We start from the raw sequence: 20,690 nt of genomic DNA on the forward strand, positions 1-20,690 counted from the left end.
GGAGAATAAACAAACAAATACACCGGTTTACGACCACTTAAAGAAATACTCTCATTTAATATGCTTTTACCGTATTTTCCGGACTATAAGTCGCTCCGGAGTACAAGTCACACCAGCCATAAAATCCATAATAAAGAAGGAAAAAACATATATAAGTCGCACTGAAGTATAAGTTGCATTTTTGGGGGAAATTCAATTGATAATATACAACATCAAGAACAGACATGTCATCTTGAAAGGCAATTTTTAATAAAAATAGAACGGAAGCAACAACAGGCTGAATAAATGTACGGTTAGCTTACGCTACATGACAACTGAGAACGTGCCTGGTATGTTAACATATCATATTAAAAGCTATTCAGAATAACTATAGCATAAATAACATGCTAAGAAGTTAACCAAAGTGCCCGTGTCACTCCAAATAACTAAAATCCAGTGAAATCTTCAGCCTCTGTGTCACTTTCAAATAACTCTGTTAACTCTGGAGGTAGAAGATGCGGCACTTCCGCTTCTACGTCGCTTACGTCTGATTCAACACACGCCTAGAGCGCCCTCTTGTGGTTTGGTGTGCAAATAACAGGTGTAATGATATACCGGTAAAAATGTGTAATAATTTCACACATAAGTCGCACCCCCGGCCAAACTGTGAAAAAACTGTGACTTATAGTCCAGAAAATACGGTATTTTTGGTAGTTTGCAGTTTGACTGGTTTTAAGAGCAGTAAGCGTCCTCATGTTCAAATGGAAACGTTGCTTTTAGTTTCTCTGTCAGTGACAGAAGTAACAAGAGACCTGAAGAACCTGAAGAATTCGTGCTTTAATGGAGTATAAACCGATGCCATGTTTCTGATTCTCTATATTCCTTATATTGAAAACATGACTGCCAAAAAAAGCTTTTACAAAGACATAAACAATTATTTATTTTGAAGAGTTTACTCTTTTTCTTTTTGTCGTCAGAGTTGAAATTTTTAGATCATCAGACACATTTTAACATCAGATGAGGATAAGATCAGCAAATTAAAAGGAATTATTAACTATAAGGCAGCCCAGACCATCATCCTACCTCCACCATGCCTGACTGCAGATCTAACTCTGATGGTTTTACATAACGAGACACACACCCATCAGCTCAGAGAAGAGCTTCCTAACAGTCTTGAGATCATCAAAATGTTCTGTGGTAAATGTGAGGCGAGCCTTCATGTTCCTGTGGGTCTGCAGTGATTCTGGCCTTGAAAGTCTCTCATGGAGGCCATTTTCACCCAGTCTCTGTCTGTTATTGTTGAATCATGACTACCTGTTGTTCTGGGTTCTGCTGTGACCTTCCGGGTGTTATTTTGGTGGACGGGCCCTGGTAATGGTTCTGTAACTCTCTCCAGACCAAGAGATGTCAGTGAATTGTTTCTTATCTGCAACTGAATTATTTTAGTTCAGGTTGCTTTTCAAGATCTTTTGGCCTACTTCATGCTGTCAGACAGGTGCTGATCAGACTTATTATTCTCCAGGCTTGTTGGGGTTTTAAAAGTGGAATCAAAGTAAACTTTCATGTTTGTGTGCACAAACTTGGCACATAAAGCTGATTCTGTTAAATTAATTTCCTTTAATAAATGAAACCATAATTTCAAAACGTCTCTTTGCATGTATTCAATTTGTTTTTGTCTGATATTTAGATTTAGTTAATCTGAAACATTTAAGTGTGACAAAAAACATTGAAGTTGTGACTCTGAATGTCTAAATAGCATTTGAAAAAGATGTCAAGCTTTTTCTCCTAAGCTCTTTTGTGCGGCTGAATTACTAAACTGTTTTAGGAGGACAAGGGGACCAGATAGCTGCTGAGATATTTTAGCTGTAAAAAGAAAACGGGGAACTGTTGGTTTGATTGCTCAGATGCAGGACTGCATGATGCTGGGAAATCATGCAATCAGGATGTCATTGTTCAATACTGAAATTACGGTATCAGCTGCAATTAAACCCCGTTTCTCCAACTTTTCTCCTTTATTTCCACCATAAAGTTGTTCCTGCCGCTCTCTGTGAGCTTTAGCATCTCGCTTTGACCACATATGTTATCGACAAGCACAGTTTGAACGCCTGGCTCTTGAATCATAGTGATATCCTGACAAATACTACATCTGAATGTTTTTCACCTGCCATTCTTCCTGTTGATAACATGATGCCTGTGATGGTTTTGCTCTGTTATATACAGAAAATCACAAAGCTCTATAGTTTCAAACCAAACAAAACTTTTAAGATGTTGTTATTAAACTTTCCTCTGATTTTCTAATTAAAATATAATTTTAATCAACATAAATGGTTTGAGGTTCTGTTTCCTGACTCAAAGCTAAAAGTTAAAGAAATGCTTCTTTCAGCTTTCTGAGTGTTTCTTCCTTGGAAAGTGTGAGGCTGCTTTCACACTTTGAGGATCTGTGTGTGCGTTATGTAACAGAGTCCAGAGGGAGACCTGGAGATTACAGAGAGTACTTCATTATGTATGTTCTGCCTCTTCACAGCCTTTTAGACTCAGGCTGTTTTTCTTCTTTGCTGCACTTTATCTCCAAAAATAACCCATTTTCAGAAAACGCTCCGCAGAAAAGCACAGAAACCAAAGACTGCTAACAATGCGCCGTCTGTAGCTGCCATGCTGGTCTCTGTCCTGGACCACCTACCTGGTTTTGGCCCTGGACCAACATGGCAACCATCCTGTCAGGTTACAGTCATGTCACATCAATGTGGGAGGATGTTTCAGCGAGGTGAAGGGGAAATACACCCTGCTCATCATGCATTAGCCTACAACACCGAAAAGCATTGATCAGATGGTGCTTAAAGCAAATATTACATTTTATTACCATTCGCTGTGTTTTCTAACATTTATTAGATCCATAATGGCAGCAGGGCTGACATTTTCTAGACCATATTTGTGCATAAATGTATTTTTATGGAGTAAATTCTCCAGCTGATGCCACAACAAGATCAAAGATTATCATTCAGCGAAAGAAATGCTTGTTTTAAGGGTTTAAATTCTTAAGGTCCACTCCCTTGATGCTTTCCATTGCTGCTGTGGTGTTTCTTTGCCTACTGAACACAGCTGTGAACAGGTCAACTATGCTAGCTATTTTCTTGTGTTTGGAAATGACGTGAATACAGTAGTGATTTCATTATAACTCTTACTAAACAACGCTGCCAACCAGCCGTTTAAAATAAGAAAAGCTTTTTAGCACACCAGCATGAAATTAATATTAGTAACAGGACTTTGAAACAATTATGCAAACGAGTGTGTGACTTTATTCTCAGCATTTTGACCTTGTTCTCATAATATTAGGACTTATTTTGTCATAATTTCCCCAAAATATTGATAGCAGCTCTTTGAAGATTAAAGAAAATAAATTATTGGCCACAGTGGAGTAAATTTCCACTCTTACACATGTATTTGCGAATAAAAACTTGAATGTTCATGGAAAAAAAAATATTTTCCACACATGAAGGCATATAATTGCTATAATAAAATAGTATATCTCTGACATTATAAAGTAAGACATGTAGATCGTCATTTGGATCATCTCCCCGGGGTTCTGGACCCCGTTTTGGGAACCTGTGTGCTGAGAGAACTGCAGTAGATCCAGAACTCACAGATGCTTCTCCCAGTTAAGATTTGGTTTTCTGGCAGTGGGATAATTTAGTGAATTATTCAAAGTTTTTCTTTTTATTTCAGTTTCATTTTAAGGCTTTCCGTCTCTTTTTCAGTCATGCCTTCAAAGTTTCCCACATTTCATGATTAGTTTTTATTATTTTAGTTTCATTTCAGAGTTTCTTTGCTGTGAGAATATTGGCTGGTTTCTAGGAGGTTTGCATGCCTGCATCTCGCTGTTTGAAGAGCGCCTGAACAATTTCAGTTTGTTTGTTTAAAACTTCTTCCCTGGTTCTCAGCTTTTAATTAAACATCATAAATAAAAACTGGCCTTAAAGCCGAAGTGCTCTTCTAGAGACAAACCATCGGCTCACCCAAGAGTGAAAGAAACCCAAAATAAAAGGCTTTAGGGATTATATTGGTTTCCTCATTGCTGTCAGTTCACTTCCTCTCAGCATTGATCTCTTGCAACCCGGAAAGAATTATTTTATTAGTTTAGCACAAACCAATTAGCTGCAGCATTAACGGGTGACAGACACTTTTAATTGTCTTTCATGAGGTAATAAAGGCTGTTTGTCAGCTGGCTGGAGGTGAACTTTATAAATTTGTGGAGGCTCCCTGAGTCTAATTAAAGCTGGAGGAAAAGAAGCTCCATAAAATCGAGATGGAAGGAAGGAGGCTGTAAATAGCCGTCTGTGCAGGAGTCTGTTGTCAGTCTTCATGTTATTTTTGGATTTATTTAATAAATGGAGAGTTAATAGTTTATCGGGCCTACTATCCTCTGTTGGATCAGAGGAAGGGATGTTTGGTGGCTTGTTAGCGTAGTACTTCCTGCAGATCTCACCCTCTGTTGATGAGTTTTTTTTACCCTGCTGCCTTTTTTGTCACAAAGTCTACATTCACAGTGTCAAATCTTTTATAGAAAACTGCAGGAGACACTGAAATAAAAACATGTTTCTGCTGTTCATCGTGGAAAAATGTTTGCATGTTTGTGAAAACCTGAATCCTAAAAAAAACAACGGGTTGACATGTAAAGCAGGTTGTGTTTGTGGAACGACCGGCCCTGCGTGTCTGAGGCTACCCTCAGGAAGGTTACGCTGTGGCTCTGCAGCGGTGGCTCTGCAGCGGTGGCTCTGCAGCGGTGGCTTGCCTTCGGGCCCTCAGGTGCCGACAACTGGCTCCCACCGCTGCCTCGTTGCCCTGCAGCACCAAACACCCCCGATGGTTGAACTTCAAACGGGACAAATCAGAGATCAGGTTTACCTCCAACATGGAAACCTTAATGGTGCCTGACCACAGCTGTGGCCCTTTGGAGCAGGCGGTGGTGGATTAATGCGGCTCAGATTATTTTCAGCTAGTTTCTGCTGCAGGAAAATGATACTCCACTTCCTGCCTAGTTTTCTTTTCTTTTCTCAGACCAAAGTCACCTTTCTGAGAGTAGTACAGAGAAGGAACAGCGACATAAGTTAGAGAGGCAGACGTGTCTGTGTTACAGGAATCTCATTGTTTCGCTATTATTTCACTTAAAGAACTGTTTCTAAATAACAGTTTCATACGTACCTGTGGTTCTCCAAATGAACCTTCAGGTGCTCCTTTACTGCGAGTCACAATTTCATCAGATTATTTTGAGAATTGCCTCAATCATTTTCAGTAAATGTGAGTTAATTGTGTTCTTTTGGGTCAGAAGTGGTTCCAGCCTTGAACTCTGCCATGGAGGCCAGAGAGTGAGGCCTGCAGAGCTTTAGATGTTGTTCTGGGATCTTCTGTGACCTCCTGGATAAGTTGTTTATGTGATCCAGGAGTAATCTTTGTAGGCCAACGACCAGATCGTTCTCCACCCTTTAATGTGTTCTCCGTTGGTGGATAACGGTTCTCACTGTGGTTCTCTGGCGTCCCAGAGCTTTAGAAATGTGTCCGTAAAAACCTTCCAGACTCATAGATGTCATTGACTGTTGCCTTCTTGGATGTTTTTGGCTATTTTATGTTGTCAGACAGGTTCTGTTTAAGTGATTGCTTTATTCTACAGTAATCAGGTTGGAATGTAGCTGATGAAATTAAACTCAGCTTTTAAAGAAATGGAGACAAAAATCTGAAGTGGATTTAGTGTCAAGTCTGTTAAAAATGTTAAAACAGAATAGTTGTTTATGTGTCCTTTATTTTACTACAGCAGGTGACAGGTGGCGTCTCTGGAAGCAATAATGGTAGACAACAATAGATAATGGTAAATAATGGTAGATAATGGTAGATAATGTAGATAACAGTAGATAACAATAGATAACAGTAGATAATGGTAACGGCAGATAATAATAGATAAGAGTAGATAACGTAAATAACAGTAGTTAACGGTAACAGTAGATAATAATAGATAAGAGTAGATAACGGTGAATAATGTTAGATAACAATAGATAACAGGTATCTTCAGACATTTATTGGATCCCAACCAGCTCTCGCTCACCCTTTCACATTCAACTAATTACAGCTACAAACAGAAAATGACGACAGATTGATGACAAAGCCCAGAAAATTATCTGATGTTTTGTTTATAAAATGTCACAAATTCAAAAAGAAATGATATCTCCACATATCATATTGTTTCTAAAACAGACTTTAAGACTTAATTCGTTATTAAATCAACTTTGACTTTAATCCAGATGTTGTTAATTAATGAGGGCAATCACTTTTTTCAGAAAGGGGCAGGTTTGTTTGGAAAGGTTTGTTTATTCCCTTTATTTAAAAGAGCAATACGCAATATTTCACCACTAGGTGGTGGTTGACAAGCCCAGCCTCTCTACCTTCACTCTGGCTGCCACCCGGTCCCTCCTTTCCCTTCTCACGTGTTGCCTCCGAACATATTTGTTAAGGATAAAAACACAGCAAAATAGCATCACCTTTCAGAGGAACATGTCTAGTGAAGAAGTAAGTAACTCATAACTTTATAATAGAACGTTTTGATCTAATGGGGCTCTCTCCGCCATGTTGCTCCATCACTGCGCTGCTCTGATAGTGGCATTTTATAGCAGGGAGGGGCTAAGCCCTGAGTGGCAGCTGTTCACGTGCACGTACGTGCACGCCCGGCTGGCCCGACTATGTAAACATTAACTGGAGAACAACACAGGGGGATGCTAAATACAGAGGCTCTCTTTGTCAGAAATAAGCTTTTATTCATTGAGAAACTAAATACACTTATAGGGATTGTAGGGCAGCGACTGCAGGCAATGTAACGGTGTAAAAGAATGAACAAGAGATGAATAATGAAAACTGGTGAGCTTATGTTCTGAGATAAAGGTGGAGAATGGTGTTGGATCCAAGTGGGTTTAACCAGGGGAATGAGGAACAGCCGTGTGGGCGAGCAAACAGGGAAACTGATGGTAAGTGAATAATTAACACAGGAGAAGCTGAAGTAGACTCAAAGGAAGCTACAAGCCAAGGAAGGAAATACACCGACATCAATCTGAAGCACAAGAAATAACCAAGAAACTTAACAAAATGGAGTACAACTGTATTGCAAAACCCTACTGGCAATCATAAACAACCAAATATGGCAAGCTTTGTTAATTATGACAAATAAATTATCAGAAAACCAACAGAAACACTCAGGGATCATGATTTCTCAGATTATCTATGTCCAACATTAAACTTTGTTAAAGATAAGATATCACAAAATCACATACTCTGTCTTGCAAGTAGGACACTTTAATCTGGAAAAGGTTCTGGAACCCGGCAGCTGTAAACACCCACATAAAATAAATAAGACATAGATTTGCCTGAAGATAAATTTTGTAACTGTTTTTTTTTAGTTATGCCATGAATAGATTATCAGAGGACAGCCTGAGCTGCTCTCTTTGACCGTCAGTCGGGTTCTTCCTGCTGCATCTTCAGGGAGCCGTCATCAGTCACATCCAGCCTGGCTCACATCAGGCCCTTCCTTCCCGCTCTGCAGTGAGGGCTAACTTTACCGCACCTCCTGAATGAGGGTGATTAAAGTTTCTTGGCAGAAACATCCCTGAACATCAGAGGACTCGTCCCAGCTCGCTTCAGATCCGGAGATCCCGTCTCTGCGTGTGATCCAGGACCAGCGTCTTGATTCCAGGACCAGAGGGGCTTGATGTTGCTGATGAAGGAGAATCCAGATTGTACGCTGCCGTCCGTGTGCTGGAGCGGAAACGCAGCGGCGTCTCCAGCGCTGATTTATGTTCACATTAAAAACTGGCTCGTCTTCGTCTCTGTCGCCGTGTGGGGGCGTCGGAGTGAAAGAACAATTAATATTTGGTGACAACCTCCTCCGTTCTCACCTCGCAAATTATTTCTGTGACATTGCTTTTAATGTGCACGCTGTCAATTATTCAGGGGGTTACAGCCTGAGCTGACGGCTCTGCAGATCAGGGGCCAAACGGCGGTTTAATGGAGAAAACCAGACTGCACACGATTCGTCTGTCAGATTTAGAGCTGCTCTGTTCATGTAGTTTCCTTCTTTTAATTGGATCCTGCTGAAAAAAAAAGAAAAAATCTGAATATACACGGCCAATCATGAAGGTTTGGTTTGTGTGTCACAGTGAGTGATTGTCTTCCTGCTGAGGGGACCAGGATCACTTTCTACGTGGCGTGCAGCTGCAGAGCTGCTCGTCCTGGTAATGCTGAGGGAGACCGTCCAGCCGCCGACACACAGCCTGCTGGATGAGGAGGAAGAGGAGGAGGAGGAAGAGGAGGAGCAGGATGCTGATGAAACTGAAAGAGCTCCAGTCAAAGCTCCTGTCATGGAAAATTGAAAAATATCTGCTAATGTTTCGCCATTTCTCATCTTGTACGATGCCTAAACTGCTAATCTTGTTATCTACTAACATAAAGGTCCTGGAGGATGATGGTTGCATACAAAACTCCTTACTTTTGCTGTAAAGAAGGAAATAAACACAATAAATTGTAACTAGAACATCTTGGTTACATCTGTAGCCAGTTGGGTGTCGACATAACAAGTAATTGAGAAGTTATACATGTTTAGACTGAGGAAAATCCAGGCGGAGTTAATATCGCTTTGTGCCATTTTGGCACAATTTGACACAACCTTTGAAATTTGAAATTTGTTCTTGAAATAGAAAATGTGGGATGCTGTTACATGTTTGGTAGACATGTGTTCTGGGATCTTCTGTGAACTCATGGATAAGTAGTTTTTGTGATCCAGGACTTGTAGAGGAGTCTCAGATGAAGATCTGGACATGTGAGAAGTGTGTCAGTCAGCTACAGGCGTGTTGTTGTTGCCAAAGAGCTCAAACCCCTGAAAGGGTCTCACGACAGTCAGAAGTTCCTCCTGGCTCCACAGAGATGCACTGCTAGGTTTATTATAAGGTTTTATTATTATTATTTATTAGAAAACCAAGTGACTGCTGCTTGTATGATTGGTGCAACCTCAGCTAAGGTGCACAAGGCCAGTCTGGTGACACTGAGGTAGAAACACAGAAATATCGATGATAGGAAAAGAAAGAAAGAAATTTTTATTCGTCATTCCAATGAAATGTGTCTTCTGCATTTCCCCCCCCCCCCCCCCACCCTCCTTAGGGAGCAGTCTGTGGCTGAGGGTCTTGCTCAGGGCCCCATAGTGGCCGTCTGTGGGGTTTGAACTGGGTACTTACAGCCTTCTCAGGGCACAAACCCCAGTGGGTGGAGGCAGATGAGCGTTCACACTGAGCCTGGTTCTGGTTCTGCTGGAGGTTCTCCTCCCTGTTAAAGGGGAGTTTTCCTCTCCACTGTCGCCTCATGCATGCTCAGTATGAGGGATTGCTGCAAAGCCATCAACAATGCAGACTACTGTCCACTGTGGCTCTACGCTCTTTCAGGAGGAGTGAATGCTGCTTGGAGAGACTTGATGCAACCTGCTGGGTTTCCTTAGAGAGGAAACTTTCTCACCAACCTGGAGGATCTGATGGAGTCTGACTTTGTAAAGTGCCCTGAGATGACATGTTTCATGAATTGGCGCTATATAAATAAAATTTAACTGAATTGAATTGCTCTAACCACCAGGCCACCACTCCCCGCACACAGCTGATGGATAAGATGAATATGAGCATCGTCCCTCTATCCCTCCCAGCTCCATCTAATTCTTATTAACTCCTGTTTCGGTATCCTCTAACAAACACAGTCCAGTCTGGACATGAAGGAGCACATTAGGAGGATTTCATTTAAAGGAGCTGGCTGCTGTCTGCTCTGAGAACCTGAGGCATCAGGGGAGCGGTGGTGCAGCTATCAGGCGGCTGCAGGAGCGTCTGACGAGTGAAGATCAGTGGACACAGGCGGTCTCTGTAGAGCATCAGACAGCGTTACCTGTGCTTGATTAGGCTTTAAGGAGGCTGGTGGGGGGGGGGGGGATGGACTCACTGGGGGGGTCTGTAGGACCTTCACAGTCCAAACGGGCCCGTTTCTGATCATCCTGTAACGATCTTCAGCATTTAACCTGCATGCAGCTTGTGGGTAGTTTTCCTGACCTTTGTTGCACCTGTTTGTGTCGGCACAGAAAGTTACTGCCCTGTAACAGCATGTCAGCCGAGTCCTGTTAAAAAGTGTCCTGTTAAAGTTTCATGTCTGATCGCCTCGATTTCTTCCTGAAGAAGAGGAAACTAAAACTCCGCGGACCGGCCTCAAGTTAAAGCTCCACACCGAGCTTAAAAAGTCAGCTGTCACATATTTCCCCTTATTTTTTATAAACTTCAGTCCTCCTCAACTGCTTAGGGAGAACTCGTTAAAAGTAAGACTTGCTCCGTATAGTTGTGGCCGAGTGTTTCTGAATGTCAATAAGAGTCTGCTGAGAAGACCCAGAAGATATGGATTAAAACGGAGGTCTTTTTTATTTGGGGGGGGGGGGGGGGGGGGGCGTCTCCACAAACTTCTGTCCTCCTGCAGCAATTTAAACTTTCTGAAGGCCAAGTGTTGCCTACTGCTGTCATCTCAATTACTAAACCCACAGAAAGGTTCAAGTCCTCTGAATAATTCAGGGAAAACATGAAGCTGCGCGACACGGAGTCAGAAATGTGCTCTGGGATGTTTTCTGCTACCGGCTCTGTGTGACGGCTCTTCATCGTTAAACCAATTAAACCAGTCCTGAACATCTGAATAAATACAAGCTTACCCTTTGTAGCTCACTACAGAAAGCCGCTGCCCCTGTCTGTTCACACAGGATGTTCTGTGTGTGTGTGTGTGTGTGTGTCAGCACTTTCTCCCAGTAGAAGTCATTTCTACATCATTCAGCTCGTCTCTTTCCCCCTTTAGACCGGTGGTCTCCAGTTAAAAACATTTCCCCACATTTCTTTGATTTTCTTTCCTAGAAAAACGACTTTAACTACGGGACTGAGAGACGAATTACACACCAAGCCCAGCCTAATTTGTAACATTTTACTTCAATACTGCTGTTGGAGTTTATGGTAAATGAACTGAACTTCTATGGCTTTTCCAGTCATGCTGACCTCCCAAAGCGCTGTATACTATAGCCACATTACATCAATTGCTCTCACTAACACATTCATACACAGAGACACAGCTCAGTAGGCAACTTGGGGTTAAGTGCCTTGCCCAGGGGCACTTTGACATATGGCAAGGGAAAGCTGGAATCAAACCCACATCCTTCTGATTGCCAGACGACTCCTCAACCCATCAAGCCACAGTCACAATAAATCAGTAAACATCTGGTTTGCTGAAGCCGGTGATGAAGTGCCACCAGCTGCAGTACCAGTGATGAACACAAGGGGCTTTCTGATAGGACTGGTCCTGGGTTTGAATCCCGCCTGGTCTCATCCTGTTCTCCCTCTGAGTGTCCGGGTTCTCTCCAGGTTCTCCTGCTTCCTCACTCAGGTTCATTGGTTCCTCTGCATTGGTCGTAGGGATGAGTTGGTGTGTGCATGTCTGTTGGCCTGTGATTGGCTGGTGACCTGTCCAGGTGACCTGCCCCCCCCCCATGACTACAGGATGGATGGAGGGATGATGGATGGATGATGGATGGAGGAATGGATGGATGGATGGATGGATGGATGGATGGATGGATGGATGGAGGGATGATGGATGGATGGAGGGATGATGGATGGAGGAATGGATGGATGGATGGATGGATGGAGGGATGATGGATGGATGGATGGATGGAGGGATGATGGATGGATGGAGGGATGGTGGATTGATGGATGGATGGAGGGATGGATGGAGGGATGGATGGATGGATGGAGGGATGGATGGATGGATGGATGGATGATGGATGGATGGATGGATGGATGGATGGAGGGGTGGATGTATGGATGGGGGGATGGTGGATGGATGGATGGTTGGATGGATGGATGGATGGAGGGATGATGGATGGATGGATGGATGGATGGAGGGATGATGGATGGATGGATGGATGGATGGTTGGATGGATGGTGGATGGAGGGATGGATGGATGGAGGGATGATGGATGGAGGGATGATGATGGATGGAGGGATGATGGATGGATGGATGGATGGATGGAAGGATGATGGATGGATGGAGGGATGGATGGATGGATGGAGGGATGATGGATGGATGGATGGATGGAGGGATGATGGATGGATGGAGGGATGGTGGGATGGATGGAGGGATGGATGGATGGAGGGATGGATGGAGGGATGGAGGGATGGATGGATGGATGGATGGAGGGATGGATGTATGGATGGGGGGATGGTGGATGGATGGATGGTTGGATGGAGGGATGATGGATGGATGGAGGGATGGTGGATGGATGGATGGATGGATGGAGGGATGGATGGAGGGATGGATGGATGGATGGATGGAGGGATGATGGATGGAGGTGGATGGATGGATGGAGGGATGGATGGGGGGATGGTGGATGGATGGATGGTGGATGGATGGATGGTTGGATGGATGGATGGAGGGATGGATGGATGGATGGATGGATGGAGAGATGGATGGATGGAGGGATGATGGATGGATGAATGGATGGATGGGGGGATGGTGGATGGATGGATGGTTGGATGGATGGATGGAGGGATGGTTGGATGGATGGATGGATGGAGGCATCTTTAGAACTTTCTCGTCTGTCACGTTACGCAGGGATAGACTGATGATGGATGGATGATGATGACAGCCGTCACCTTTTTCAGCTCCGTTTCTGATCCACATGGAGCAGTCGCCCCTTTTTTAGGTTTTTCTGTCTCTGAGCGTCACAGAAACATTCAGATATCTACATTCTGCCAGTGTTGCCTTCGCTGCTGCGCCACTCGTTTCCTTTTCTTTCTCTAAAGCCTTTCTCCCCAAATAACGGCGTGAAAAGAGGCTTTCTGTCTCTGGAAGCAGAGAATCAGGCTTTATTGTCTCTGCGCCGTTCACCAGCATCTTAATTACATTTAACTGCACTTCTAGCAGTTTAAAGAAAGTCCCCATAAACTTGTAACACATTTCTTTTCTCTGAATATTGGGCTGTTTCCTTATAGAAAATCCCATTAAATTCTGACATTTAACAGGAAATCCAATAGAATTTCTGGTGTTTTAATTAAACTTTACTCCAGTTACTCCAGAGTATTAACTTAGGCTCTGATTTCTGGAAATACGCTGGAAAAAATTTCCATCCTGAAATTCTGCTTTCAAATTCAGGACCTGTTACAGTCAGTAATGTAATAAAGTACCAAAAAAAAAAGCTGATTTAGAGTCTAAACGAGTAAAAAACTTGTCAGACATTGACTTGTGGAGAAATGGTTCCTCTTCTGGGAACATCTCTGCGTATTTACAGCTTTAAACACCCAAACTGTGATTTAGGCGTTTAGCTGGTTGGACTTTTCGTCTGAAACGTTCTTTATAGCTCCTTTGTGCTCTTAAGGAAAGTCACGAGGTTGCTATGCTAAAGGACCTATAATAGGAAGCATCCAGCATGATAGGAAGCATCCAGCGTGATAGGAAGCATCCAGCGTGATAGGAAGCATCCAGCGTGACAGGAAGCACCCAGCATGATAGGAAGCATCCAGCATGATAGGAAGCATCCAGCGTGATAGGAAGCATCCAGCATGATAGGAAGCATCCAGCGTGATAGGAAGCATCCAGCATGATAGGAAGCATCCAGCATGATAGGAAGCATCCAGCGTGATAGGAAGAATCCAGCGTGATAGGAAGCATCCAGCATGACAGGAAGCATCCAGCATGATAGGAAGCATTCAGCATGATAGGAAGCATCCAGCATGATAGGAAGCATCCAGCGTGATAGGAAGCATCCAGCATGATAGGAAGCATCCAGCATGATAGGAAGCATCCAGCGTGATAGGAAGAATCCAGCGTGATAGGAAGCATCCAGCATGACAGGAAGCATCCAGCATGATAGGAAGCATTCAGCATGATAGGAAGCATCCAGCATGATAGGAAGCATCCAGCGTGATAGGAAGCATCCAGCATGATAGGAAGCATCCAGGCTCCTTTTCCTGCCTCCTTCCTCACTGACTGCACTATCCAGACAGCACTTATCATGGCGGCCGCTGACGAACGTCCGCTTTGGTTAAACGAGTTCTCACCAATTAGACGTTTTCAGATGCTGCCCTGCAGATTTAAAGTCACGGCGCGTTTCCTGAGTGCCTCCCTGAGCTCGGATCCTTCGGCTCATATCCTACCCGGGCTGTTTGTTCTGAGCTTTTCTGCCGCTGCACAGGACCGGGCTGTTGATGTAACGCTGCTGCCTGCATCGTTGTTGTTGCTGCCTGGAATAGATAAACAACGAAGCCGTGACTCTAATCTGTAAATCTGTCAGATGAAGGATAACGTGACGTCTGAGCAGGAGCTGATTGGGCCAATATAACACATGAACCCATTATTTTTTTATTTTTTTTGCACTCTGCACCATCATAAATCCCCTTCCCCGCGGTTTGTTGGTACGCACATGTCCGCAGCGCTGCGAGCCTCTGCAGCTCATGTTCTCTGCAGCCTCTGCTCTGAAGCCATTAGCCTCCGCGGCGCTCGGGCTTAGCTTTCCTCCTCGCCATTGATCAGCGATCGAGCCGGGAATCTTTAAACCCTGCGTGCCGTCTGAAGGCTCCGGTTACCTCTCAGTCAGGATCAGCAGAGAGGATTGAGAGGCGGAGGGAGGTAAGGTGGAGCAATCTGCATCCAGGAAGGCACTGCCAGCTTTGGATGTCTTTGTGCACCAATTAAAGGCGTCAGCGGCGGACGACCTGCTGGGTTAGTGTTAGAGCTCAGGGACGGGAGGCCTGGTGTCCACCGCCGGGCCCAGAATGGCAACGGGACCCGATTAGTGTCGCTCCACCAACTCTTTGGGCGAATCCTTTCACAGAGGGGGGGGCTGTGAGGCTGAGACAGAACTGTTCATGTGTCGGCTCACGCTATGATGTCACTGATAACACCACAGTGGTGTTTTACGAGGAAAAACAGGCTTAAAGGTTTAGTTTTGCAGCTTTAATATTAGTTTGCTTTAAAGCAGGTTTAAACAGCATAAAATGAGCTTCAGACAAAGTCATCCGACATGAACTGTTCTCTTTCAGTTAGCATGTTTTAAAATCAAAGTTCAGTCGATGGATCATGTTAATGTCATCTCATAGCAACTTTTAACTTAACTCTTAACTTTTTGATATTAAAAAAATAATCTGTATTCTTTCACATTTTATCTTTAGTGAAATTAATCCAAAATTTTGCCTGAACATAAATTATTTTATGGGGACATCGCTAAACCGTTATGACTTTGGTGTTTTTGTTATTTAATGAAATCATGTCCGCTGATAAATTCATCCCTGACATATTATTATGTCAGCCTTATTTGGGCTGTGCAAAGGTCAAAGGTTAAAGCGTCCGTCCTCTGGCTCTGAGCCGGGGAACCGGGGCGGTGACACAGCCTGGAGGGGAGGTCAGCGGTTACCTTCAACAAGCTCCACACATGGAAAATAGTTTTGTATTTGTAAAATATTATACTTTACTGGATCAAAAGGCCGTATAAACAACTCATGCAGACCGATGTGTCTTTGCTCTCATTTCCAGTTCTGCTCAGCAAGCAGAGGAAATAAGGATGAAACGGAAATTCTCCTTTTTGTTGCAACCGTCATGGATTTTATCTTAATCATTTAGAAAAAACAATATAAATGATACTAATTTGGAGGTGTTTCCTTGAAAGCGTCTCAATTCCTGCGGTCAGAACACTCCCTGCCAGATTAACAGACAAGAAACCATAAAGACCAGCACATCAATCCCAACTGGGATTCATTTTTAGTTTTTTTATGTTCTTTACAGCAACTTTCTTAAAACTGTGGAAAGGCTAATTATGGCTTCAGACTCTGTATACAACCTGCATTTAATCCCTCAGCCATTATTTCATCATATTTCAACATCCAAACCCAAATCATAACTGGAAGCAGAAACTCCAGTCGTTGTTTGAATAATTCAGTCAATCAAATAAAATCTGCAGGGATCGTCTTGTTGGTAACAACCATCTGTGCTGAAGAGAAGCACCTTTCATGCATTTTGCTGCGTAGCAAATTAATCTAATTGAGGCCTTAACGTATGACACGTCACCTTAAATATGGATTTCTTCTTTTTTCTCTTACGGGAAATCCACAAACCTCCACCTGGACGATACCAGTCAAACAAATTAAATATGGAGCTGCTACACATGTTGAGGGCGGAGCCTCACGGTGGCAGGAAGACAGACAATACCCCATAAAGCCTTTGGTTAGCGTTGGGTTAACGATGCTTCTCGGTGTGTTCATGTGTCTCTGTGCAGCTTTCACAGCAGATATTGACCTCAGATAAAGAAGAACCTCTTCAGCTACTGGGAAAATAAATAATATTCAGTCTCATCAGAGTTTTACTGAAAAACGTGTGCAGCCCTGGTAATGAAACCACTTTGTTTTAATGACTTTCCCCAAATATATGCCTGGCAGATAGAGCTTGGTTCTAATAATTAGCTAACATTTATTGCAATCCAGGGAGTTTTTTGTGAAATGCTGATTGGAATACTGAGGCAGCAGGGGTAGGTTGTTGGTAGAATATGTTCTCATTATTGAGCTTTTTACCAACAGGAGACGCTAACGGTTGAATCCTTATTGATTAATCTGCCAATCATTTTGCTGACCACCTTTGGTGGTCCCCTACTGGGACCAGTCTGTCAAAAGCAACCCGTCATCATCATCATCATCGGTCACCAGCTGCAGGTCATAGATGGAACAGCTTGTCTTCTTACTGCATCCATCCATCATCTAAACAATGGATGGATGCATATCTATCTATCTATCTATCTATCTATCTATCTATCTATCTATCTATCTATCTATCTATCTATCTATCTATCTATCTATCTATATATATATCTATCTATATATATATATATATATATATATATATATATATATAAAGTTGTCCATTTAATTTGTGCATTTCCCCACTTGAGAGGGACGGTGCATGTAGTGTATCAGGAAATTTTATTCACAGTTGGTCCAGATGCAGGTAAAAAAACTTTAAACTTTAAAAAGAAGAAAAATTAATATTACTACTATACTTGTGTTATTTAAAATGACATAAATTATTTTTATTCAAACTGCAAAGAAAATAATACTAAGAAAACCTCAGTGAATCCCAACCCACAAAGTGATTCATTAAAGTCAAAGGAACAAAATAACTAATTAAATTCTTTAACTTTAAAGTGCAACATTTCAAATTAATTACTATTTGCATTTCAAATGTTACCATTTTATTATTATTATTATTATCAATATTATATAATGCTTACTTTTTTTTTTACAAATATATACATACTTTTAAGCTATTATTTTACTAAATTTAAATTATTTAATGTTTATCAGATTTCATAGATTAACTGTCAACTTCATCAAAACCATCAGTTAAAAATCACCCTGAAGAAATTATTCTAAAAATCTCACATTAATATACTGAACATTGGCAAGATTTCATGATTGCAATATAAATAAACATTGATGCATTTCTTTATTTTTATTATTTATTAATAGAGTAAGCCGACCTCACAGAGGCGAGAGCGAACCACGGCGGCTAAGCTAACGCTGACGCGTCAGGCTTTGCTGGGTTGGGATCTGGGCTTTGCTCGGCCACGGCATGACGGTGCCGCCACCGTGCTTCACGCTGAAGGTGGAGGGTTAGCTGTGGCGCTGATACGGTGGCTCCTTGGCTCTGAGAAGTGAACGTGGTCAGAAGTTTGGAGTTTCTTTACAGTCTGACAGCAGAAATGAAAGTGAACTCTACTGAGATCAGTTTAAATGAGAACAGAAAACAGGAGAGAATGAAGCTGATGAGACGTCAGGCGTCTAAATGCAGCAAATGGTTTTATTTCATTCTCTCTGGTTCTGCTTCATCGCTTCCACAAAAAAAAAAAAAACATGACAGTTTAAAAGATGAGCTTTTAATTGAAAATGAAGAAATGTTATTTATAACAGAAGCTTTTTACCCAGTGGGTCCGACTGCTGAGGTTCATAACAGGACCAGTTTACTCCTGTTAGGGTTTCTGAAAATAAAACAGATTATCTTAGATAACACAGATGTCCAGTTCATCTGATGCAGTTCATCTGATTCAGTTCATCTGATGCAGTTCATCTGATGCAGTTCACCTGATGCAGTTCACCTGATGCCGTTCATCTGATGCAGTTCATCTGATGCAGTTCATCTGGTGCAGTTCACCTGATGCAGTTCATCTGATCGTCAGCTTTAACAACCTTTGAACCAACAGCTAAAATATCTTCACATTTTCACAAAGGTTTTGATGCAGCCTTTGTTTTTGTCTTGGATAACTTTGAATATATCACAGGAGGTTTTATTGACGCGTCGCTTTGATTTAACAAAACGTGCTTACATTTATTTTAGTCGACTCTGAGGTGAATAAAACTGTTTTTATGACCCAGAAAGTGATTTAACGTAAAAACCTGAGAGGCTGGACATAAAACTCTGATCTTCACCGGACTACATTCAGATCCCAGCCACATTTCTGGGATGATGGCTCTACAGAGATGCCCTGTGTTCTTCTTTAGAGTTGCTTTAATCTGGGATGTTTTGTGTCTCAGAGACGTTTCAGGCCGCGGCAGCAGAAGCTCAGAGGGACGGGGGGGGGGGCGGGCTGTGACGCTGCCTCTGAATCAATACCAGGGGGAGAAATTTTCCATCTCAGCGGGGCCGTTAAGAGGCCGCGTGTGAGATTTATGTGATTGGTCGGGTTCTGAGCGGTTGAGGTTAGAGACCGCCAGGCAGAAAGGAAGACTGATCCTGACAGACAGTTTAAAAGGCCAGAACCGGAGGATAAAACAAGCGGAGGGCTGGAAATTGAAAATGCAAATGGGGGGCGATGGTGCGGCCTCTGTTGGGCTGTCAGGCCTCTTTGACTTGCTGACAGCCGCTTTAAATGAACCCGTTTTATAATCAAGGTTTTGGAAGTGTATTGTTCCCGCCGCAGCCGTCTGAGAGCGTCTTTGTTCGGCCTTCAGGCCGGCGGGGAGCAGCGGGAGTTTGGGGGCAGATCTGGCCTCGGCAGCGGGCTCTGCGGCGCCCTGACAGCGGCGCCCTGACAGCGGCGCCCTGACAGCGGCTCGCCAGCAGCCGCGACACACACACAGGCCGTAAACAGGCTGTGAGAAACGCCCCGGGGAGGACAAAGGCTGCTCTCACACTGAGCCGGGCCCCCAAATGCAAAGAGAAGCTCTTCATCACAGAAACAAAACCGGCAGAGTGAAGGAAAACCTTCAGAGAAAACCAGACCGGAGCTACAGATCAGCAGCAGTAAGAGGAAGGACGTTCTGCAGCCCTGGAGAAAAAAAACAACTAATTTCATCTCTTTTAGCTGCTTTTCACTGTTAAAGCTTTTAAATCATCACACTAGTTTTAGTCTCAGACCATTGGAGAGGAGAAAAGCCGTCCGACCCGGCCTGTTTCTGTACTAACAGGTTTTGTGCTATAAATGATTAGAATGTATCTCTGCAGTAAAAAGTGGAACCTTTGTGAAGTTGGGCGTCTGGTGGTTCCCAGTAAAAGATCCTCATTCCTGCAGACGGACACGGCGGCGGCAGCGTGGTGCTCAGGGCCGCGTTGAAGCTTCGCTCTGGATGACTGGCTGTAAAAGAACAACAGGTCATAATTCATTCATGGTCGTGTGTTTATCGTTCAGGTGTTTAGCCACCTGGTAGACTTTCTGGGTCAGGGTCACATGACTGATGGTCCTCTGTGGTTAAATCCATCCGCTGGACCGCTGGAGGACCGTGTGTCCATAAACTGACCTGAGATCAGTTATAGAAACGCATAAAATGGACAACGCTGCACTTTAAATACAGTTGAATTTATTGATGATTATTGATTTCGATCAATATGATTTCTACTTTATCAATGTGCTTTTTTGTATGTCATCCAGCACTAACTTATATATCTTGTATTTAATAATACTACGTATTCTTCAGTGTTGGTTGTTTGTACCTGTTATACTTTTTATATCTCTCTTAGCAGGTGCAGACGCAGACTCCCAGGATGTTAAATTATTCTCTCTTATTCCTCTCCTCTATTTTTGTCACTTTTTCTCCTTTTTAACATTTTGCATCATCTATATTAATCCTTTCTTTCTCTTTTATCTTTCTATTCCTGTGTTTATTGAACTTGAAATAATCCCAGATTAATATCTAATAAACTTTTTTGCACATAAACAAAGCGGAGCACTATGGCGATTTATTTTCCACTTGTGAAAGTAAATCCGTTGGACTCTCTTTGGCATTGAGACATTAACTCTTAGAGCTACACATCCAAACGGGACACGTTAAGAGAAACAAAACCAGATTGGTACCTTGCATATGTTGCTGTCCACACAGTTCTGTGTAGAACTGACGCTGGATTATCCACATGACCACAGCATTTAGTGACCAACACCTGAATCTTTACCTGCAGAAACCAGCGCTGTGTCAGATCAGAGCATGGAAGCAGCGGTTGGACGGTTTTAGTGCTGAGAAGCTCCTGATAGATGCTGCAGTTTTCCCAGAAGAGGTTTCCCCTGCAGCTAAAACAGAGCAGCACAAAGTTCAGTTTTACTTCTATAGCGCCACTTCACAACACGCTTCATCTCAAGGCTCCTCACAAAGTCAAAC

At 42.9% G+C, this 20,690-nt stretch overlaps 1 protein-coding gene across 2 annotated transcripts in view; it reads left to right on the forward strand.

Moving 5' to 3' along the window:
* Positions 1-20,690, forward strand: part of tmeff1b (transmembrane protein with EGF-like and two follistatin-like domains 1b) — a 96,800-nt gene that overhangs the window by 11,240 nt on the left and 64,870 nt on the right. The gene's annotated exons all lie outside the window — the stretch shown is intronic.

Source organism: Fundulus heteroclitus, unplaced genomic scaffold (genome assembly GCF_011125445.2).
Source record: "Fundulus heteroclitus isolate FHET01 unplaced genomic scaffold, MU-UCD_Fhet_4.1 scaffold_42, whole genome shotgun sequence".
In the NCBI taxonomy this organism is placed as follows: domain Eukaryota; kingdom Metazoa; phylum Chordata; class Actinopteri; order Cyprinodontiformes; family Fundulidae; genus Fundulus; species Fundulus heteroclitus.